This window comes from Piliocolobus tephrosceles, chromosome 12, assembly GCF_002776525.5.
Source record: "Piliocolobus tephrosceles isolate RC106 chromosome 12, ASM277652v3, whole genome shotgun sequence".
NCBI lineage: Eukaryota > Metazoa > Chordata > Mammalia > Primates > Cercopithecidae > Piliocolobus > Piliocolobus tephrosceles.
Window position 1 is genome coordinate 120,633,167 of NC_045445.1, and position 25,938 is coordinate 120,659,104.

At 36.4% G+C, this 25,938-nt stretch overlaps 1 pseudogene; it reads right to left on the minus strand.

The window, feature by feature from the left end:
• Positions 1–23,319, minus strand: part of LOC111535953 — a 37,365-nt pseudogene extending 14,046 nt beyond the window's left edge.
• Positions 23,320–25,938: the final 2,619 nt, after the last annotated feature.

Here is a 25,938-nt window from a genome sequence, read left to right on the forward strand (position 1 = left end):
CTTAACTGGATCCTCTGGCTTTAGGCTGCTCTCAAAGCTGTAGTCATCTACAGACTCAACTGGGGAGGATCTGCTTCTTACTATATGTGTGTGTGGTTGTGGCAGGATTCAATTCTTTGTGGGCTCTGAGATTGAAATTCCTCATGAGCTGTTGGTCCAAGTTTTTCCTTGTTTCCCTCACATGTGGACCTGTCTTTAGAGCATCTCACAACATGGCCACTTGCTTTATCATCAAAAGGGCAAGAGAGAATAACAGCAAAAAATAGAGTTCCAGCAAGGTGGAAGGAACAGTCTTTTGTAACCTAATCAGACCAGTGACAACTTTTCACTTTTGTCATATTCTATTCATTAGAAGAAAATCACTAGGTCCAACCCATATTCAAGGAAAGGAGATTACACAGGGGATATGCGTACCAGGAAACAAGGATCACTGGGAGCCAAACCTACCATACTCTTGTGTGATCAAATGATAAATATGCCTAATATGATTAAATGATACCTATGTATTGAAATAAAAAATAATAAATAGCTCTTTATAAACTGAAATCAATAAGTAGGTATAATTTTCTTATGGAATACTTTTTAATAAGTAACACAAGAATTACATAAATTGCAATGAAAAAGTGAAAGAGACTGAATAAGAATTGCAGGTTGGAATTTTGGCAAATCACATATCAATGCCAAGCATTTAGCCAAGAGTTTTATATATTCTGTATTGCATGAGAGCAAAAGCTTTTAAGTCATACATCTATGAGTTCATATTCAGGGTCAACCACCACTTACTAGTTGTTTTTTCATCTATAAAGTGAGGGTCCTAATTCCTGCACATCAGATATTTAAATCTGACCTCACATATAAGGTACTTAACCTGCTTAAATAATTTCATGAGAATTATTATTTTAAGATGATTATTTGCTCTATAATAAAAGACTTGGGAGAATGGAGTTATTTAAACAGAAGAGGTGTTTTCATATCAGTTAAAATAACTATTAATGTCAAGAGTAACACTGGGCAGAGGTAGAAGCCTCATTTATGTCAAACAAAGATGCTAAAAATCATTATACAGGTCAAAGTTCTGCCAGAAACTGAAACAAATGGAGCTGAAGGTAAGGACAGGAAACAAGTTTGGGGAGTTGACATTTCATTCAGGTGTAAAGAGATAGAATCGTGACATGTTGCAGTGATCCTGACAATGATGTCCTTCTACCTAGGGATTGGTTTTATTGATGTTCAAATACAAGACAGTTTTTGGCTCATTTCATCCTAAATATTCACCTTGAAATCAGGTAGATTGTTTGCCTCCACGAGTCAGTCCAATTTTTCATTCCTCCCGTATCCACTCCATGAGTGGTTTCTTTCAGTGGTAAGAAGTGGAACATTGGGGATGCGACACAAATTTGGAGTGATGAGATAGTGCCAGAAAAGGACTTCTATCCATTTCCCTTCAAATGTTTCCCTTATTTGGTTCTTCATGGACTCACTGGCCCATGGACATAAGATCCTTTGAAAGAACAATAAGTACACATGTCCTACTATTTGCCAGGCATACTCATGAATAACACATGTACCATATTACTTATGACTTTATGAGTCAGTGAGTATATCATTTGTATAGAAGCGAAATCTGAATATGAGAGGAGTTAGGAGATATACCTAAAATCACATAACTTGCCATTAACAAATATTGGGATTAAAAGTAGGTTTTCTTGCTCCAAGGAATATGAGTTTCCACTACAATCCTTGTACTTATAAAATGCTAGAATCAGGGTCAGATTTGATTGATTTAAGAGATAACAAAATCATTTAGGTTAAAACAATTTTATTCAGTTAGTGTTAATTTGCATTTGATTTACATGTGTTTCCATGTTGCAATTTTTTCCACCCAACACAATATAATTAATATTGTACACTAATTTTCGCAACTTGCATGGCGAAGCCAGAAAATTCAAACTTACAAGCACCATCAATCACTAGGTTGATGTTTCCTTATGCACAACACAATAAGGAAGAGAATGCCATCATATTTTTTTGTTTCCGAATACGTTAAAACTCTAAAAAAAATAAATTATATTTTCTCTTTTTTATATGTCTAGTGTGTTCTTTTAGTAAAACCACAAATGAGGAGTCTATACAGGTATTTAATCTTATAAAATGGCAAGGTAGATAACCCACAAGCACATAGCTACTGGAGCTAAATAGATAAGCTAAAGAGAACTAGAATAGCTAAAACAAATTTGAGAAAAGAAGTAGCTTAGAGAACTCATACTACCTGATTTTAAGACTTGCTATATAAATATAGTATGATACTGAGAGAGACAGACACATAGATCAATGGAACAAAACAGAGAACAAAAAAGTAGACTCACACCAATATGTCCGATTGATTTTTTTTTTTGCAAAAGTGAAAATGCAATTAAATGGAGGAAGGATAATCTTTTCAACAAATGGTGTATGACAGCCCTAGGTAGAAAAAGAACCTCAACCTAAACCTCAGACCTTATACAAAAATTAATTCAAAATGCACCACAGATGTAAATGCACCCAATGTAAAACTAACAAACATTTAGAAGAGAATATCAGAAAAAAGTTTTATGACCTAGGGTTAGGCAAAGAGTACTTAGACATGACACTAAAAGCACAATCAATAAAAGGAAAAAAAATGGATAAATTGAGCATCACCAAATTAAATTTGTTGGCCCTGCAAATATCCTGTCAGTAAGATTAAAAGAGAAGCCTCAGACAGGGAAAAAAATTGGAAAATCATATTTCTGACTAGGACTATTTAAAAAATATATAAGGGACTCTCTGAACTCAACAGTAAGAAAATGAAAAATCTAACAAGAAAATAAGCAAAGGCTTGAACAGACACTCCACCAACAAAAATGTTAGACATGGACGTAACTGACTAATGAAACAGAAGATAAGGATTTCGAGAAAATATTTGTTTTCCTGCTATGGGCACCACCCTCTTTTTTCTCCTCTTTCTTCATATTCCTAATCAGAAAATGTATGCAGTGTTTGGAAGTACAGTATCCACCCTGAAATCAGAAAGACAAAACTCACTTGATTAGGATGGTGGACCAAGAAGACAAAAGAAAACTGATACTTTGATGATACCGAGTTATTGTTTCCCCTATATTTCCGCGTTATTTCTCCTGTATTTAGAGTTAAATTTCCTCTATTTCCCCTGAATATCTTTCCCAAAATTGTAGAAAATAAATACATCGGCAATGTGAATTTTCTGTATTGTTTGAGAACATTCAATTCTGCTCTAGGGGACAAGAAAACAAATGGAATAGATGAAACTTATATGAATTTTTAAACATAGATTTTAAGTTAAGCAAGTAGCTTATGAAATTAGGTGAAGATCATAGGATTTGTTAAGAATCAATAAATAAGTGTCTTACAAGCCATAGGCAAATTGCATAAGATGTGTTAACTTTACATATTAACTTAGTAACTGGTTGAAGAGTTCAACCCCTGGTTAAGAACACATCTGTAATTTTTCAGGTCTAACCATAGGCAATTATAAAGGCTTTAACTGAAAGGCCTTACTGGGGAAAGCCCCTCTCCCAACACGAGACTTGCTGCACAGTCAATATCTCTTTTCTTTTTTTTTTTTTTTGGACAGAGTTTCACTCTGTCACCTAGAATGGAGTGCAGTGGCACGATCTGGGCTCACTGCAAACTCTGCCTCCCAAGTTCAAGCCATTCTCCTTCCCCAGCGTCCCAAGTAGCTGGGATTACAGGTGCCTGCCACCACGTCAGGCTAATTTTTGTATTTTTAGTGGAGCAGGGGTTCCACCTTGTTGGCCAGGCTGGTCTCGAACTCTCGACCTCAAGTGATCCACCCATCTTAGCCTCCCAAAGTGCTAGGATTACAGGTGTGAGCCACCGTGCCCAGCCATATTGCCATTTTTGAAGGTAGTTGCAGTCAAGGTGTAAGCCCTCCTGCAGGTCATGCTCTTTCACATATTTATATTCCTTGTCCCAGTACCTTCATTCAGAGGTCTCCTTATCTAAGGCCTTGGGCAAAGACCTTCTTTAGACACTTCTGCTAAGGCCTCCTTATGGGAGTATGGAAGGGAAATCCTGAAGACACAATTCTCCACTATGATTCAGTACTCAGAACTTCCCACTCAGACCTTCCCCCTTGCTTCCTCTCAACCCCACATCAGGGTCCATAAAACTGGAGCCTTTTGTCCCAGGCTTCCTCAACAGTGAGATGATGCCCACATTTACTCCTGTTCACCTGACCTTTGATTGGTGTGCCAATCATGGAGAGTTGGTGATTTCTCCAGGTTTAGTCTCTTGCTTATACAATCACAGGAAGCAATTAAAGAGCTTAACTCTCATTTTGGGCTTATTTCTCTAATCAGCTACTTGGACACCTAATCAGACACCTCAATGGTCAGCACTCTCTTTCTCCTAATACTGGTAAAACATATACACATGGAATATATAATGGAAACAAGAAAGTTACTTATAGATAGAAAGGGATGGAAAGGCAAAGTCATAATAATGTCAAATTTGAGCTTATGTATGTGTTATCCCTAATCAGTCACCCAATATGCCCCCATTCTGACTCCACATGACATCTCCTTAAGCAACACACACATACACACACACACAGCAGAGGAGGAGAAAAGAAGAGGTGGAGGAGGAGGGGAAGGTAGGACAAGGAGGAGTGGAGGGCAGGGAGAGAGAGAGAAAGAGAAAGAGAGAATGCCTCTTTATAAGGCTAATTGGTGAGCTCTAGCTGATGGCCAGGTATATGTATCTGTCCTTACACAGCTTCTATAGAACAAGCATGTATCTGTCACAGGAAATTTCTTTTGACTCATTTACTCAAAACTCAATGATTGTCCTCATAGCCAACTTTCAGAGGAAGGGAGATACAGTAGATAGAGAAAGGCATATGAACATTGCACAAACCATGATTCAGGCAGCTTCTGAAGGTGGAAAGAAGTCCTTCCTCTCCCATTTCCTATCAAAAGTATGTTAAACAAACTCCCTTCTCTCAGTGTTAACTCTATGATTTAAGTGGATTTACTTAAATGTGATTCAGGTACCATAATTTGGTCTGTTAATCTTTTGTTATTATGGGACATCTGGTAAAGCTAGCCTGGTATGTATGTGGATGCAACTATTGCACCAGGGCTATTTCCCAGGTAATAACAGTTAATACAAGAAACTTTCCTTTGAGACTTACCTTGTTTTTATATGTAGAATATTAGCTGCCATTCATTAATTTTTTTTCTGCAGTTACGATTTTAATAAACTTTTTAGCCCAAAAGTAAATTAGAAGACTGTGTTTCTCTCCTAATTCCCAGGCTGCTATATTGAATTTTGCTCTTTTCTTGAAATGTTCAGGTTTAAGATAATCATGGTCACAAAAATTGATATATCTACTACTTGGAATTTATGTCAAAGCCCTGTGTGACATGCTACATGGCCGATCTGTGAAAATTCCAACACTGTATAAAAAATTATTTCTTTTTCTAAATACTATTTCCCTCCCCTTTCCTTTATTTCTCTCAATAAATGAAACAATAATTTCAATGCTCTCTATCTTTCCTATTTTTACCAGTTGGCATATTGATTTGTAAATATTGATGTTTCCCTTGATTGCTTAATTTTAAATTTCTTGCTGTATTTGTAATAGATTATAGAGGCACAAGTCTTTTATTTTTTGGTGGATTACACTATTTTAATTAAAATTTGTATTATGGGACAATTGTAGACTCACAAGTAGCTGTAAGAGAGAGAGATCCTATGTTCCCTTTATCTATTTTCCTCCAATGTTAACATCTTGCAAAGCTACACATTAGAAGAACACATAGAGGAAAAGCCCATGAAACTGGATTTGGCAAAGATTTCCTGTATATGATATCAAAAGCACAGGCAACAAAAGTAAAAATACACAAATTGGACAACACTAAACTAAAAAATTTATCCACACCAAAGGAAACAATCAACAAAATGAAAAGGCCATCCACAGAATGTGAGAAAACATTTGCAAAGCACATATCCAATAAGGGATTGATATGGTTTGGGCCAGGGCCCCGCCCCCCTGCCCACCACCAAATCTCATGTTGAATTGTAATCCTCAGTGTTGGGGGCGGGACCTGATTGGACGTGATTGGATCATGGGGGAGGATGTGGTGTCTCCCCTGCTAACTCATGATAGAGCTGTCAGGAGAGGTAGTTGCTTAAAAGTGTGTAGCACGTCCCCCTTCGCTCTCTCTCTTCCTCCTGCTCTGCCATGTGAAGAAGGTGCTTGCTTCCCCTATGCCCCACTGCCATGATTGTAAGTTTCCTGAGGCCTCCCCAACCATGCTTTCTGTACAGCCTGCGGAAATGTGAGTCAATGAAACCTCTTTTCTTCATAAATTACCCAGTCTCAAGTAGTTATTTATAGCAGTATGAGAACAGACTAATTCAGGGGTTAATATCCAAAATATACAAGGAACTTATACAACTTGATAGCCAAAAATAAATAATCTGACTTTAAAAGGGCAAAAGACCTGAGTAGGCATCTTTCCAAAGTAAGACATACAAATGGCCAACAGGTATATGAAAAGGTGTTCAACTTCACTAATCACCAAGGAAATGCAAATCATAACCACAATGAGATATTATCTCATAACTATGAGGATGGCTGTTATCAAAAGTCAAAAGATAACACGTGTTAGTGAAGATGTGAAGAAAGGGGAACCCTCATACACTGTTGGTGGGAATGTAAATTAATGCAGCCGCTATGGAGAACAGTATAAACATTCCTCAAAAAATCAGAAATAGAACTACCTTATGATCCAGCAATCCCACTCCGGAATACATCTCTAAAAGAAATAAAGTCATTATTTTGAAGAGATTTCTGCACTCCTATGTTCACTGCAGCATTATTCACAATAACCAAGATATGGAATTAACCTAAGAGCCTGTTGATGGATGAATGGAAAAAGAAAAGATACACACACACACACACACACAGTGTACACACATACACTGGAATATTATTCAGCCTAAAGAGAATGAAATCCTGCTAGTTATGACAGCATAGATCAACCTAGGACATTATACTAAGTGAAATAAGTCAGACGCAGAAAGACAAATACTACATGATCTCATTTATATGTGGAATCTAATAAAGTCATACTCAGATGCAGAGTAGAAGGGTGGTTACCAGGAGTAGAAGATAAGGTAAATGAGTAGATGTTGGTCAAAAGGTACAGACTTGAAGATATGAAAAGAACAAGTTCTAGAGACCTAATGTATAGCATGCTGGCTATAGTTAATAATAATGTGCTGCATATTTGAAATATGCTAAAAGAGTAGATCTTAAGTATTCTCACCACAACAAAAAGAGTAGCTAAATGTGTTGTTGATGGCTATGTTAATTAGCTTGATAGTTGCAGTAATTTTACAATATATATGTACAGCAAAATATCATGTTGTACACTTTGAATGTGTATTATTTCTTTGTCAATTTTACCTCAGCAAAGCTGAAAAAAGCACAATGAGATATCACATCATACCTCCCAGAATAGCCATTATCCAAACAAACAAATGAATAGAAAATAGTAATTGTTGGTGAGGATGTGGAGAAATTGGAAGCCTCATGCACTGTTGATAGAATTTTAAAATGGCACAGACACTATGGAAAACGTTCTGGTGGTTCCTCAAAAAATTAAAAATAGACCTACTACATGATCAAGTAATTCTTCTTGTAGGTATACACCCCAAATAATTGAGCAAGGCCTTGAAAAGATATTTGCACACTTATTATTTATAGCAGCACTATTTAAAATAGCCAAAAGGTGGAAGCAACCAGTGTTCACTGAGAAATGAATAAACAAAATGTGATATGTATATATATATATGCATACACACAATGGAATATTATTTAGCTTTAAGAAGGAAATAAATTCTGACATATACTACAACGTGGATGAACCTTGAGGACATTATACTGACTGAAATAAGCCAGTCACAAAAAGCCAAATTCTGTATGATTTCACTTACATGGTATACCTAATCAAATCCATAGAAACAGAAAGTAGAGGCCGAGCTCGGTGGCTCACGCCTCTAATCCCAGCACTTTGGGAGGCCAAGGCGGGCGGATCACGAGGTCAGGAATTTGAGGCCAGCCTGGCCAATACGGTGAAACCCCGTCTCTAATAAAAATACAAAAATTATCTGGGGGCTGTGGTGCGCGCCTGTAGTCCCAGGTACTTGGGAGGCTGAGGCAGAAGAATCGCTTGAACCCAGGAGGCAGAGGTTGCAGTGAGCTGAGATCGCCCCACTGCACTGCAGCCTGGGCGACAGAGTGAGACTTCAGGAAGGAAGGACGGAAGGAAGGAAGGAAGGAAGGAAGGAAGGAAGGAAGGAAGGAAGGAAGGAAGGAAGGAGAGAGAGAGAGAGAAAGAAAGAAAGGAGAGAGAGAGAGAGAAAGAGAGAAAGAAAAGGAAAGAAAGAGAAAGAGAGAGAGAGAGAAAGAAAGAAAGAAAGAAAGAAAGAAAGAAAGAAAGAAAGAAAGAAAGAAAGAAAGAAAGAAAGAAAGAAAGAAAGAAAAGAAAGGGAAAGAGAGAAAGAAAGAAAGAAAAATGGTGTTTGCCAAGGACAAGAAGAATGGGGAAATGTGGGAATGGGGAGTTTTCTACTGGTACAGAGTGTTAGATTTGCAAGATGAAAAAGTTCTGGAGATTGTTTGCTCAATGATGTGAATATATTTAACACTACTCAACTAACACACTTAGGAATGATTAAGAAGGTACAGTTTATTTTATGTGTTTTTCATCATTAAAAAAACCCTATAGTACAATACCACAACCAGTATCTTAGGAAACCAACATTGTTATAATCCACAGTTTTACTTATACTTCGGTAGGGGCGAGTGTATTTAATTCTATATAATTCTTTCACGTGAAAGTTCATGCATCTACTAAGAATCAAGATACAGAACAAAATAATCATCATAGATATCCCCTATTTTGCCTTTTCATAAGCACACCCACCTCCCTCCCAAAGAAGCTTCTTTCAGTTCCACCACCTTATCACACTCCCATGGAAAACACTAATTTATATTCTACTCCTGAAACTTTGTCTTTTCAAAAGGTTAAAAATGGAAACTTACAGAAAATAACATTTTGACATTGGCTTTTTTCAGGCAACATAATTCTTTAGATATGTATCCAAGTTGTATGCATCAATAGATTGTTCCTTTTCATAAATGGTAACTTTCAAGCCTTTCCAGTGAGAACGAAAAAAGTTGCAGTCACTTTAACAGGAAGTTTTTCAGTTTCTTAAGATGTTAGTCATTGACTTAGCATAGCATTCAGCAATTACAAAACTAGATTTCTACAGAAGAAATGTGAAAAATACATCCATCTAAGACTTGTAAGTTAAGGAGTGTAGGATCATTATACATAATAAGTAAAAAGTGGGACGATAGGGGTGTCTTTCAAATTCTGAATGGTTAATCAAAAGGTGGTTTGTAGACAGAAAGGGATATTGAGAAGAAACGTTTTGATACATGCTGCAAGGCTGATGATCCTCAAACACATGCAAGTGAAAGAAGCCAGCCAAAAAGGACCACACATGACATGAATTCCTTGTATAAGAATTTTCAAGAGAAGGCACATCAACAGAGGTAGAAAGCAGATTAGTGATTGCCCAGAGTTAGAGGTAAGAAGAAAATGTGGCAGTGAACAGGAACAAAATTTCTCATGCAACTACATAATTTCTAAAAGTTAGATTCTGCTGAGGATTTCACAGCTTGGTGTATTTACCAAAAAATCATGAAATTGTACATTCAACATGAGCAAACATAATGCAAATCATCTCATTAAAGTTTTTTTAAAACATCAATTGCATTTCTATATAATAACAATGTATAATCTGAAATTGAAATTGAAAAAAAAATTACCATTGACAATAGCATGCGAAGGAATAATTGATTTAAAATTAATATGAAATGAGGAAGACTTGTACACTGAAAACCACAAAATATTACTGAGAGTAACAAAAGATGATATAAGTAAATGGAGTATCATTCCAGATTCATAGATTCATGACATGGCATACATATCAATACTCTCAACTAGATGTACAAATTCAAGGTCATCATTTTCAGAAAAGCAATCATACAAATGACCAAGACACAGGAAAATATGCACAGGAAATACAAATTTAAAAGACAATGTTAACCACTTTCACACAGAAAAATTGAAATAATAAAAACCACAGGAAATAAATGTGGTCAAAGACACGGAGTGAATATCATCCTCACAAAGTTGTGATGGGGAAGAAAATTATAGAAGCAATTTGACAATTTCTAATAACGCTTAAAAAGTAGTCTTATAGGAAACAGCAAGAGCACAACTAATAATATATACAAAAGAAATGAAAACAATTCACATGATAACATGTACACAAAGATCACAGCAGCATTATTCATGATGTCTAAAAAGAGAAACCACTGCAGGTCCTTCAACTGGGGATCAGACAAAAAAATAAAATGTGTATTTATAAAGTGCAATACAATACCATGGAATACAAATTCATGTTAATGGATCAGAAAATTCAATACCGTGAAGATGCCAACAGATTTAGTGTATCTACAGATTCAAAAACATTGCTATTAAAATCTCAGCCTCACTTTTTCAGAGAAATGGAAAAGCTGATATTAAAATTCATATGTAAATTGCAAAGGTCCTAGGAGAGCCAAAACAATCTTGATTTAAAAAATAACTAAGTGAGAGGATGAAAAATTCACAATGTCAAAACTTAGTACAAAGGGACAGTAATCTATAGGGCATAGTATTGACATTAGGATGGCAATATCAACCAGTGCAACAGAATGCAGAGTTCATAAATACATCTATTTATTTTTGATCAGTTGAAGTTTGACAAAGACTCCAAGACAATTTAATATAGAATGTTAATCTCTTCCACAAATTATACTGGGACACTTGGATATCCATACTCAAAGAATGAATATAGAACTTTAGTTTAACCACGCTACAACGACAGATAACAAACAAAAAATACACATAAAGGTATATGCCAAAACTCTAAAACCATAATAAAATAGAGTAGTACATTTCTGAGCCCCTGAAACATGCAATGATTTCTTACAAAACACTAAAACAACTCATGCAAAAAAGGATCAGAATCCCAAAATTAAAACATTTTGAACTTCTAATGGCCACATGTATAAAGAGCAATAAAAATTAATATAAATAAAACTATGTTTGCAAATTATATGTGAGGTAAACAATTTATGAATATAAAGAACCATTTCAATGCAAAGAGAACAGAACTAAAACTGTATGCAAAGGATTTGTTTTTTTTTTCTTTTTCAAGAATTTTTTAAATTTTATTATTATTATACTTTAAGTTCTAGGGTACATGTGCACAACGTGCAGGTTTGTTACATATGTATACTTGTGCCATGTTGGTGTGCTGCACCCATCAACTCGTCAGCACCCATCAACTCATCAGCACCCATCAACTTGTCATTTACATCAGGTATAACTCCCAATATGCAAAGGATTTGAATAGACATTTCACTTAAGAATATACCAGTTGTGAGCAAGCCCAAGAAAAAATGACCAATAGCATATACTTTTAAGAAAATGCAATGACAAATGCCAAGTCATAACCACAAAAGCACAATTATTTTAAAAGCACACATGCACATACTCTTAGAGCACAGAAAATAACAAGTGTTTTCAAAGATGTGGAGAAACTAGAACTCTCATATCTTTCTGATGGAAGTGAAAAACGTTGTAGCCACTTTGGAAAACTGTCTGCCAGTTTCTTAAGATATTAAACTATTAAACATCAAGTGTGCATAGGATTGAACAATTGCAAAAGTCTTTTTTTTTTTTTTTTTTTTTTTAGACAGAGTCTTGCTCTGTCGCTCAGGCTAGAGTGCAGTGGCACAATCTCGGTTCACTGCAACCTCCGCCTCCCGGGTTCAAGCGATTCTCTTGCCTCAGCCACCTGAGTAGCTGGGATTACAGGTGTATGCCACCATGCCTGGCTAATTTTTGTGTCTGTAGTAGAGATGGGGTTTCACCATGTTGGTCAGGCTGGTCTCGAGCTCCTGATCTCACGATCTGGCCACCTCGACCTCCCAAAGTGCTAAGATTACAGCCATGAGTCACTGTGCTCAGCCGCAAAAGTCATTTTCTATATAAGAGAAGTGAAGCAAAATTCCACCCAAAGACTTGTAAGTGAAGGTTTATAGAAGCATTATGTATAATAACCAAAAAGTGGAAAAATTTGGGATGTCCTTCAACTGGTGAATGGATAATCAAAGGTGGTGCATAAAAAGAAATAGGATTCTACATTAGAAAGGAACAAAATTATGAGACATCTTACATGCCAATCATCCTAAAAAATCCTACAAATGAAAGAAGCCAGAAACAAAAGCCCACAAACTGCAGAAAAATCAAATTAATATAACCAGAAAATAGATTAGAGGTTACGTTGCCAGGGGTTAAGGGTGGGAAGCATGAGGATGACTACTAACAGATTGGAGGGTTTTCTTTCCTTTTCTTTTCTTTTTTTTTTTTTTTTGTTGTTGTTGTTGTTGTTATGATTTTGAGACGGAGTCTCAGTCTCCCAGGCTGGAATGCAGTGGTGCGATCTCAGCTCACTGCAACATCTGCCTCCCAGGTTCAAGTGATTCTCCTGCCTCAGCCTCCCAAGTAGCTGGGACTGCAGGCGAGCACCACCACACCTGGCTAATTTTTGTATTTTTGGTAGAGACAGGTTTCGCCATATTGGCCAGGCTGGTCTTGAACTCCTAACCTCAGGGGATCCACCTGCATCGGCCTCCCAAAGTGCTGGGATTACAGGCATGAGCCATTGCACCTGGCCTAGAGTGTAGGGTTTTTTATGCAGTAACAATTCTAGAAATTACCTGTTGGTGAGGTTTCACAACTAAGCATATTCATTTAAAACTGTTGAATTGTACATTTAAAATGGGCAAACTTTATGTTATGTAAATTATCCCATAAAGATCGTGTGAAAACATCAATCTCGTTTTTACATAATGGCAAAATATAATGTGAAACTGAAATCGAGACAGCATTGCCATGTAAAATAGCATACATTGGAAGAGAATAATTTGTTATAAAATTCAGAAGAAAAGAGTAAGATTTGCATACTGAAAACTACAAAGTATTACTGACATAATAAAAGATGATTTAAGTAAATAGAGTTGCGATCCGTGTTCATGGATATGAAAGGTCAATATGGTTTCAATATCAATGTATTCCAAATAGATCTATGGATTCAATTTCACTGTTCTCAAAATGTCACAGACAGTGTGGTGATTCCTCAAGGATCTAGAAACAGAAATATCATTTGATCCAGCAATCCCATTACTGGGTATATACCTAAAGGATTATAAATCATTCTACTATAAAGTCACATGCACACGTATGTTTATGGCAGCACTATTTACAGTAGCAAAGACTTGGAACCAACCCAAATGCCCGTCAATGATAGACTGGATAAAGAAAATGTGGCACATATACACTATGGAATACTAGGCAGCCACAAAAAAGAATGAGTTCATGTCCTTTGCAGGGACATGGACGAAGCTGGAAACCATCATTCTCAGCAAACTAACACAGGAACAGAAAACCAAACACCGCATGTTCTTACTCATAAGCGGGAGTTGAACAATCAGAACACATGGACACAGGGAGGGGAACATCACACACTGGGATGTGGGGCAAGGGGAAGGAGAGCATTAGGACAAATACCTAATACATGCAGGGCTCAAAACCTAGATGATGGGTTGACAGGTGCAGCAAACCACCATGGCACGTGTATACCTATGTAACAAACCTGCATGTTCTGCACATGTATCCCAGAACTTAAAGTTAAAAAAAAGTTACAGAGTTTTTGCAGAAATGGATAAACTAAATTTCATATGGAAAAGCAGAGGAAGCAAAATAAATAGAACAACTTGAAAAAGAAGAATGCTGATAAAGCTTCCTTTTTCAAACTTCCAGATTTCAAAATATACTACAAAGCTACAGTCAATTTAAGAACATGTACTGGCATTAAACACTGGCCAATATTAGGAATGAGCAGTAGTAAGTTATAGACCAGGAATACTATTTGTAAATCATATATCAGATAGCAGGATGTGTATCCTGAATATATAAAGAACCCTTTCAATATAAGATGTATACGAATAACTGAAATTCAGTGTGAGCAAAATAGATGAATGGGCATTTTACCCAAAGAAATTTAACAAATTTCCAGGCGGCCCATGAAAAGATGTTGAAAATCATTACTTCTTAAGGAAATGCAATGTTAAATGTTATTTTACTTTTTAATTTAGTTTAATTATTTTTAGACAGGGTCTTGCTGTGTCACCCAGACTGGAGTGCAGTGGTATGATCAGAGCTCACTGCAGCCTTGACCTCCCACGCTCAAGAGATCCTCCCACGCTCAAAAGATCCTCCCACCTCAGCCTTTCTGAGTACATGGGACTACAGGCATATGCCACCACACTTGGATAATTTTTTTATGTTTTTTTTTGTGTGTGTGCAGACAGGGTTTCACTATGTTTCCCAGGCTGGTCTCTAACTCCTGGGCTTAAGAGATTCTCCCACCTTAGCTTTCCAAAGTGCTGAGATTACAGGTGTGAGACACTGCATCTGGCCTAAATGTTGTTTTAGACTAACGAAAAAGTTAATAATAAAAAAAACAGAAAACAACAAATGTTTTCTCAGGATGTGGAGAAACTGGAACTCTCATACTCACCTGGTGGAAATGAAAAGTTATAGCCATTGTGGTAAATAGATGGTCATTTTCTTAACAAATAAAACATGGAGCCGGGCACAGTGGCTCACGCCTGTAATCCCAGCACTTTGGGAGGCTGAGGCGGGTGGATCACCTGAGGTCGGGAGTTTGAGACCAGCCTGACCAACATGGAGAAACCCTGTCTCTACTAAAAATAGAAAAAATTAGCTGGGCTTGGTGGCGCATGCCTGTAATCCCAGCTACTTGGGAGACTGAGGCAGGAGAATTGCTCGAACCTGGGAGTCGGAGGTTGCAGTGAGCCGAGATCACACCATTGCACTCCAGCCTGGGCAACAAGAGCAAAATTCCATCTCAAAAAAATAGAAAACAAAACAAAAAACATGGATCTAGCAAAGGATTCAGCAATTGCAAAATTAGGTTTCTACAGAAGAAAAGTAAAACTTAGGTCCACCCAAACATAGTAGTAGGTGATGGTTTATAGAAGAATTACATGTAATAGTCGAAAGTTGTAAACAATTGGAATGCCTTAAACCAGTGAATAGACACACAAACGTTGGTGTGCCCATACAATGGAGTGTGCATCCACATTAAGGAGAAACAACATTGTGATAAAGGCTACAGGGATGATGATCTTCAAAACCATCGTGATAAGTGAAGGAAGCACAAAACAAACGATCATACATTGTATGGTTCTGTTTAGAAGAACTGTCCAGAAAGACAAAGCAATTGAGAGAGAAAATGGATTTGTGGTTTGCTGGGCTGTAGGTGAGAACAGAGTGCCTGGAAACAGGCCCAAGGTTTCCCTTTGCTCTAGCGGTATTTTTGAAAATCAGATTTCGGCAGTGGTTGCACAACTCCGAATACTACGGAAATATGTTGAATTTTTCACTTAATATGGATGCCATTTTGCTATGTAAATTGTATTTCAATAAGTTGAAATTTTAATTCCATTTCTCTATAACATTATCATTGTTAATGACATGAAAAAGAAGAGAAGTATTTGGTAGAAAGTTGATATCAGTAAAGCAAGATTTGCACAATGAAAGGAAAAAAAAAACACTGAAAGTAAGTAGAGATAATCTAAGTGCATGGAATAACATTCCATGTTCATGGATTTGAAGAGCGTTTTGTTAGAAGTCAATACTCCTCAAAGAGATTTGCAGTTTCAAAATCATCATTCTCAAAATGCCTGCCACAGTTTTTTACAGAAATAGACAAGCTAAACATTGGACGGAAATGCAGAGTAGGCAAAATGGCTATAATAATTTTAAAAGGAAAAACAATGTTAGAAGAACATTCCAGATTTCAAAACATACTACAAGACTACACTCATTTACAGAGCATGGTACTGGCACTAATTTAGACACATAGATTAAGAGAAGAGAATTGAGACTACTGAACTAAAAGCCATGTTACCAAAGAAATTCAATGAGGAATTGGTAGTCTTTTACAAACCAAAAGAATGCCCCACTTGAATATCCACATGCAGAAAGATAAATATGGACAGTTCACACTGACAAAATATTAACTCAAAATAGACCATAAACATAAATGGAAGAAAATATCTGTACAATATTCAAGAAAATCACCAAGTAAATGATTTAGAATAAAACAAAACAGTACAAATCAAAAGTTAAAAGCAAAATATTTTTAATAAAACAAAGTACAAACCAAAAGTTAAAACATACTTCAGCAAAATTAAAAACTTTTGAACTACAACAGTTTACATGAAGGAAGTTCAAAGATAAGCAATTCAGGGGAAATAATATCTGCAAAGCACATAACAGGTAATGAAAGTGAGTCCAGGCTATATGAACATTATTTTCATAGCTCATGAAGGTAACTTTTATATAGTCTGGATTTATTTACTGCCTGTGTTCACTTCTCAGTGAGATAAACAACGAATACACGTGACCATACAGAGAGGAACAGTAGACATCGGAGACTTCAAATGGTGGGAGGGTGGAAGTTGCTTGAGGGATGAAATACCAACTATTGTATGAAATGTCTAGTATTTGTGTGATGGATACACTAAAAACTAAAAGCCTGGCCAGGCACAGTGGTTCACGCCTGTAATCCCAGCACTTTGGGAAGTCAAGGTGGGCAGATCACAAGGTCAGGAGTTCAAGACCAGCTTGGCCAATATGGTGAAACCACATCTCTACTAAAAATACAAAAGTTAGCCAGCCGTGGTGGCGGACGCCTGTAGTCCCAGCTACTCGGGAGGCTGAGGCAGGAGAATCACTTGAACCCAGGAGGTGGAGGTTGCAGTGAGCCGAGATCACGCCACTGCACTCTTGCCTGGGCGACAGAGCAAGACTCCATCTCAAAAACAAAAACAAAACAAAACAAAAAACAAACCTAAAACCCCAGGTTTCACCACTATGCAATATATCCATGTAATACAACTACACTTGTACCCCTACATCATTGAAGTATTTTTTTAAAAAAAGCCAAATTATGGTCAGAAACACCCCACCTCAACAAAAGATTACTTTCAATTGAATAAGTGGAACACAACCACATTTTATAAATTGGCAAAATTTTAAGAGACATTTCATAAAAGCACAAAGATAAATGACAAAGAAGCACATGAAATGTCCAGTCATTAATTAATACCAAATGCAAAACAAGGCCAGGAGCAGTGGCCTCCCATCAGTTTGGGAGGCCAAGGTGGGAGGACTGCTTGAGCCCAGGAGTTTGAGACCAGCCTGGGCAACATAGTGAGAACCCCTCTCTATAAAAAATTTAAAAATTAGCTGGGTGTGGTAGTACACACCTATAGTCCTAGCTACTCAGGAGACTGAGGTGGGTGGATGGCTTGAGATCAGGGATTGAGGGACAATGAGCTATGATTGTGCCACTGCAATCCAGCCTGAGGAACAGAGGGAGACCCTGTCTCAAAAAAATAATAATAGCAATGCAAAATAAAATGAAAGGAATATAACATTTTTGCTCTGAAGAGCTGCTATAATGAAAAACACAAGTTTTTTATTGTCCACAAGTGTGGACAAAATGTGGAGTCACAGTAGCCCTTCCACACTGGTGAGGGGAACGTAAAACTTTACAGCTACTTCAGAAAACAGTTTGGCAATTTCAAATAATGATTTCAGACAAGATACAGGAAAAGCAGGATTAGTAAACTACACAAAAGACATGCAAACTTCACACAAATAACACGGACATGAAGGTTATGGGAGCATTATTCATAGCATCAAATAAGTGAAAAGAATCAAATGCCATTCAACTGGAAATTATATATATATTTTTAAAAGTACATCAATACAGTGGAATATAATTCTGTGGAATGCAAATTCATGTTCACGGATTAAAAAGTTTAATATTGTTAAAATGTCAATGGAATCGAGTAGCTCTACAGATTCAAAACCATCACTATTAAAACCCTACTTGAGGTCGGGCGCTGTGGCTCCTTCCTGTAATCCCAGCACCTTGGGAGGCCAAGGGGGGTGGATCACGAGGTCAGGAGATCGAGACCATCCTGGGTAATACGGTAAAACCCCCGTCTCTACTAAAAATACAAAAAGAAATTAGCTGGGCGTGGTGGTGGGCGCCTGTAGTCCCAGCTACTCGGGTGGCTGAAGCAGGAGAATGGCGTGAACCCGGGAGGCAGAGGTTGCAGTGAGCCAAGATCGTGCCACTGCACTCCAGCCTGGGCGACAGAGCGAGACTCCATATAAAAAAAAAAAAAAAAAAAAAAAGTACAAAAAATTAGCCGGTGTGGTGACGTGTGCCTGTGATCCCAGCCACTTCGGAGGCTAAGGTGGGAGGATCGCTTGAGGCTGGGAGGTGGAGGTTGCAGTGAGCTGAGATTGAGTCTCAAAACAAACAAACAAAAACCTATTTGAATTTTTTTGCAGAAATTGACAATATAATGTTAAAATTAATATGGCAATGTAATGGTCCCAGAAGTGCCTCAAGAATCTTCAAAATGGGTGGGACACAGTGGCTGATACCACTAAAACTAAAAACTTGGACTTTACATTTTTAGTGTATCCATCACACAAATCTCAACACTTTGGGAGGCCAAGGTGGGAGGGTCGCTTGAAGACCAGCCTGGGCAACATAGCTAGACCTTGCCTCTACTTAAAAAATAATAATAATAATAATAATTAGTGGCTCATGGTGGCATGTGCCTGTAGTCTCAGCTACTGAGGAGGTAGGCAAGAGGATAGCTTGAGCCTGGGAGATGGTGGCTGCAGTGAGCTGTGATCATGCCACTGCACTCCTCCAGCCTGGGCGACAGACTGAGACCCTGTATTAAAAAAAAAAAAAAAAAAAAAATCTTGAAAAGCACCAAGTGGGAGGACAAATACGTGTGTACATCTTTATTCCCCTGACATTGCAAAGATTGCTTACACACAATATGAAAGCACACTAAAAAAAAAAAAAAAAAGAGGTAATTTTGGCTTCAACAAACTTTTTAAAAAAGCCTTTGTGTTTTAAAACCATACATCAAGAAAGTGCAACGGTAATTTACAATACAGATACAACATTTACAAATCATATGTCAAATAAATGGCTTGTCTCCAGAACATGAAAATACTCTTTTGCCTCAGGAAGAGCACAGATAACTCAAATAAATATTGGCAAAATAATTTAGTAGACATTTTGCTCAAGAAGATATACAAATGGGAAATAAGAATATGAAGGAATTTTCAACACCATTTTTTAGGAGGGGTAATGCAAGGTAAAATGCCATGGAGATACCAGATAATACACACTGGAATGGCAATAAAGCATTAAAAATAGCCAGTATTGTTGATGATATAGAAAAACTGGAACCCTCAAACATTGCTAATGTAAATATGTTACAACTACTTTGGAAAATTGTTTGCCTGATTCATAAAATATTAAACAAATATTTAGGACAGGATTTCAAGATTGAAAAACTTAAATTTCTATCCAAGTTAAAGACTTCCACCTGAAGTTTTATAGCAGCTTTATTCATAATAACCAAGTCCAGAAAAGGCAAATCACTAGAGTTGGAAAGTAGCATGAAACTACCAGAAAAACATTGAGATAAGTGACTGAAGTCACTCAAAAATAAAAATTACGTGAAATGCCTGGAGAAGGAAAATACACTGGTTGGCTAAGGCTGTGAGTGTGAAGGAGAAGTGACTGGAAACAGGTTCAAGTTTCTCTTTGCTGTGATAGTATTGTTAAAAACTAGATTTTTGAGATGATTTAAAACTTTGTATATTTATTAACATTTTACACTTAAAAACAGTGAATCATACTATATAAATTACAAATCAATAAAGTTGCTAAAAATCAATTCCATTTCTCTACATCAAAAATGTAAAATCATGGCCGGGTGCAGTGGCTCACGCCTGTAATCCTAGCATTTTGGGAGGCCGAGGTGGGCGGATCACTTTAGGTCAGGAGTTCAAGACCAGCCTGGCCAACATGGTGAAATCCCGTCTCTACTAATAATACAAAAATTTAGCCGGGTGTAGTGGCACCTATCTGTAATCCTGGCTACTCGGGAGGCTGAGGCAGGAGAATCGCTTGAACCCGGGAGGCAGAGGTTGCAGTGAGCCGAGATCACGCCACTGCACTACAGCCTGGGTGACAGATTTTTGCTAAAGAATTTCCATCACTAAAAAAAAAAAATCCTGCTCAATTGAATGAAGATTATGGAGGGTTTATCCTACTGTCAACACATTCATTTTAATAGAATGAATTATTTTTAAAAACCTTGTAATATTTCCTAATTGGCCACATATCCCATAGTGACTTCAAATATTAAAATATGAGATAATGCTTAATACATGTAGTTCTGATTAGCAGTAACAATTAATTTAGGATTTTTTGGTGTCACATAATTATGATTTAACATTGCCTAAAATTATTCGTGTAGAAAGATTAAACTAAATTAATGATGACCAGAAGATTAATCTTTACAACGGTTTATTGATTCAATCTATTTTATCAACTTGTTCATTTGTATTTTTAATCGTACTATAGAACAATGAAACATTTTGAAGTATTTCTACTTTATTATTTGGATGCCAGATGATGATAGAACCACTACAGGTAGATGTAATACAGAAGGATACTTAACTTCAACCCTAATTAATTTTTAAATCAACTACCTAAGAATGAAAGGACTGGCCGGGCGCGGTGGCTCAAGCCTGTAATCCCAGCACTTTGGGAGGCCGAGACGGGCGGATCACAAGGTCAGGAGATCAAGACCATCCTGGCTAACATGGTGAAACCCCGTCTCTACTAAAAAATACAAAAAACTAGCCAGGCGAGGTGGCGGGCGCCTGTAGTCCCAGCTACTCGGGAGGCTGAGGCAGGAGAATGGCGTGAACCCGGGAGGCGGAGCTTGCAGTGAGCTGAGATCTGGCCACTGCACTCCAGCCTGGCTGACAGAGCCAGACTCCGTTTCAAAAAAAAAAAAAAAAAGAATGAAAGGACTTAGCTGAAGGAACCTCTCCCATGGCTTCCTTTTTCAGTGGTTGTGTTTTCTTCACCATCCCTTCTTCATTGCAGCTCACCAGTACCCAAGGGCCATAATATGAATTGTACTGAAATATGTGGAACTTTTGTTTACAACAACATGCATGCAAACAATTGAATGCATTCAAATATTAGCAGGAGAGTTTTATTCAGCAAAGCTTTTTTATGTAGTTTTATTTTTCTAGTTCTAATCCCAAGACTGAGAATACCTATGTCTACGTCATCTTGTGAAAATCAGACACACAATATACTATATAATCAAAGCGTTGGTAATTAAGGAAATTATATGTGATCATTTCCATTGCAGGTTCTACACAATAATTTCACTTATTTCCTCATTATGAAAATCCTAAGTGTTCATGACTTAAAACCCTTCAAATATAAACTGCCTTTTTAGTCAAATTAGGTTATATCTCCATTTCAGTTCTCTTTGTAAAGACACAACTCAAACTCCTACTGATGTCCTTATTACAGATTCTTTTTCAATGGTTTTACATTGATACCTTTCTAATCATTTTGCCTTTGTTCATACTTTCTCCCCTGCCGCCTTGTATGAGTTTCCTCTCTTCTTTCTCCCTCAATACATAGTTCACTACACGTTAAGATTTCTTAGAATTGCTTTTATATATAATGCACACACTGTATGTCTGTGTGTCTAACATAAAAATATGTCTTGCACAAAAGGGAATTATCTAAAACATACCCATAATTTGAAAATAATGTTTTATGAAAATAAAGTATAACTTACACAGTATTCTCAGCATAATTAATTAGGTACTCATTGTTTCCAAATAAGACTGATTTGATTCTAATTATTAATATCTATAAAGAATAAAGGAGATATTTTATTTAGCAATTTGGAAATATTAGTCATTGACCATCAACTTAGGGATGGGGAATTCCTAATGTCAGGGGTCAAATTTTCTGATCTTTTCAAGTTAATACTATAAAGATTTTACAACTTTTATTTTATTATTATTATTTAATCAGCTTTCTCAGGTTGAAAGATTTTACAACTTTTAAATATAAAAGGATTTGTGGATCACTGGAGAAGGATTTGAATTTAATCTGAAAGCCACTATGAGAACAAAAATAATTTTTAAATGTTTGAATTTTATTGAATACTATTTCAGGCATTGTCAAGAGATGTGTATACACTATACAAATGTCTTCCTATATCTATCAGCATTTTTGCTTTTTTTGCTGTAACTGATAGACAAATAATGTTTAATAATCCTCCAACTCTATTTGAAATCGCTAATACTTGCTGATCTGCAATGCTAAGATACTCAAATCCTTTAATACCATTATCAAAAAACAATCTTTAAAAGAATGCACCTAGATGCCAACAATATGCCTATGCCCTTGAAATAACATCTAGAAATGCCAAACATCAGAAAGGTCTGCTTGAATTTTCCTATACATTCATTTAAAGTCTAACACATTCTCAGTAATTTTTCTTATTCTGAAGTATTCAACAACAGAGCTTCTAAATCCATGAAGGCCACAGATCTTTTCCTTCACAACCCCTATGCATTTTCCTACTTGACTTAGGTCTATCCATTTGAAGCAGAAACACACTGTTTCGTGGAGGTTGTCTAAAGAAATGACATCTCAAAACTTAAAAGTGGTGAATAAGGAGGAAGGAAGTAAGGAAACCTTTATTGTTTGTAGCTAGCCACAACTTCCACTTAAACACCCAAACCATTACTGTGCACAATAACATTCCCTGTCAAGCTTTAAACCTAAGTAAACAAAGCCCAACTGGACAAAAGTAAAGTGGAAAGAAAGCTATTCAAATATTGATAAAGATTAATTTTTCAACTAAATTTCATAATTTGATGTACTATAATTTAACACCAAAGTACCTCTTAAACAGTTTTGTTAAAATTTTTGCTATTTAAGCCATTCAGTTAATCTTTTGTTCCCCATCACGAATTACAGAGCATTTTCCAAAAATGTAAGCAACTTTTATTAATTTACTACTTGAAAAATTACCTTTTCGTTAAATTGTGAACATTCCAGGCTCGTGTACATGTTTTCTTTTCTAAGAGGACATATTATCTTGTCTTATGCATAGAGATGGTTGGGCAGTTTACTCTCTTCTGTTTGAGGTTGAAGTTGAACACTACCACCTTTTATTGATATGATTTTGCATTTGCCATCCATAAATGTTTACTAAATTTGATATGTTAAAGTGTTATAAAATGTTTAGGGTAAAACAAGTAAAGATGTTCGGGTCAATGCAATGTTGTTTTAAATGCGCTCTACAAAAGCAATTGCTAGCTTACAGATGACAGCTACTTGTGGTTTTATGTTACCACTGAATTAATGAAAACACATATATAATGAAAATACAAAGAAAAACACACAAGCAAACACAAAACAATACAATTTTGAATTACTCCTTCAGGAATAGGGGACTTGCTTGTAACATAAATGAGAAGCTATTGTAAATATGGAGTAGTAATCTCAAAATAACAGATTATCTTATCTTGACAGATACTGTTTTTGACATAAAGAAAAGAGAAAAGAGTTTAGAACGTTAATGAGGTGAAAATGACATGCGAATTTATCTAATAACTTGCAGTCAAGGGAGGTTATCCTCTACATTTTCGAGTTCTTTCTAACGTTTCAAAAAAACCCAAAATAAGGTTATTCTAAAATAACTTTTAGTATTTTTTGTAAAGGAGCCTTCTCAAAGTACCAAATATAACATATTCAAAGGTCAGATTTTCCTTTTTGGTATTGTGGAAGTTGCTGAATATCTCTAGTGACTTGATTCAGATGGATGTCCACATTTTCATTCCCTATACTTTGACAATATTACAATGTCATGATTTAAAGGTGAGTTTTGAAGGAAGAATAAGGATAAGAGGAAATTATGTCAAGAACTTTAAATGAGCTGTCTTAAATGAGCTTTAATTAGCTCATTTCCATGGAATCTAATGGAGGTTATATTTTCTGAGCACTTAAGTTTGGAATTAGCATTTGACTCATTGAATTACCTCTAAAATGTAAAAAATATTTGATGTTCTCTTCTCTGTCTTACCAAAATTTTAATATAGGATCACATTTACCACCACAACTTAAAAGATTTGTTACATTTCTAAATTCAATTTGCAATATGATTAAAACTTTTAGTCTGGAAGGGGAAAATTTGGTATCATTTAGAAAGGCATAACTCGATTTAAATTTCCTAAACATTATTAACCATCTAGTAAATGTGAAGGAATGTGGGAAATAAAAACACTAAGATGAATAATAGAATCTCATAGAAAATTAAGTTTTCAAAACTAAGTTATTTTAAAGATTTTAGAATGGAAATGCTTACCTTACATTCATCTAAACAAGATCACAAATGACATATCTATAATATGTCCAAATCAACTCTTTGCTAGTTGATCACCCAACTGAGCAAAAGTAAAATAAATCCATTTCAGGTTATTATGAATTATAAATCAAATCCAGTTATCCTAACACACAGACTTTCCCATTATTTTTCTGAAGACATTCAAATTCAATAGATCCAAAATGAACTTTTTATTCTTTTCCCAAATTCATTCTTTCTCTAGTTTTTCTAACTCAGTGAATGAATAATAATTCACCTTTTGACAAAAACCAATCATTTATGTCACCTTCCTTTACCTGAACTATCCCTTATCCAAAGCATCACTAAGTCATTTGAGTAGCTTTACAGTTTTACCCAGCATTGCCCAAACTAGCATCACTTTTTTATTACAATAGCCTTTTGGCTATTATACCAGCGTCTACTTATACTTCTTTCTAGCTCATTCTCCACATGTTATAAATGTTTAAATACAAATTTTAAAGTACATATTTAAAAATACACACAGCTGAACATTGCTCAAAATCCATGAAAGACTTCCCGTTGCTCTTATGATAAAGACGAAAATTCTTTTATTTAATTAATTAATTAATTTATTTATTTATTTATTTTGAGGCAGAATCTTGCTCTGTTGCCCAGGCTGGAGTGCAGTGGTGTGATCTCAGCTCACTGCAACCTCCGTCCCCTAGGTTCAAGCGACCCTCCTGCCTCAGCCTCCTGAGTAGCTGGGATTACAGGTGTCTGCCACCACACCCGGCTAATTTTTGTATTTTTAGTAGAGACGGGTTTTGCCATGTTAGCCAGGCTGGTCTCGAACTCCTGACTTCAGGTGATCCGCCTGCCTTGGCCTCCTAAAGTGCTGGAATTACAGGTGTGAGCCACAGAACTCGACCAACACCAAAATTCTTAAAATGGACTAAAGCCCTGTAAAATGTGGCATGTTTTGTACTTCTCCTCAAGGCATTCTCTAAATTGCTCTCCAAACTTCAACAACACCGACCTTGAAGTTTTGGAAAATCACAAGCACATAGTCTTCCTGAAATGTTATCTTGTTTGTCTAACCACTTTTTGACTTAGTTAATACATATTCATATTTCAGACTTCAGCTCAAATCTAACTAACATCTTCAAGAAAAGCCTTCCTGACACACCCCTTCCCTAACCAGTTTGAGTGGCCTAGTGTATCAGTTAGGGTCCAGTAGGTCAACAGAAGGAATGTAATACAGAAGGCAAGTTATGAAGTTGTTAGATGAGCTGAAAGAATAAATAGAAGATGAAACACTCATGAATTTGCACCTGCAGGAATTT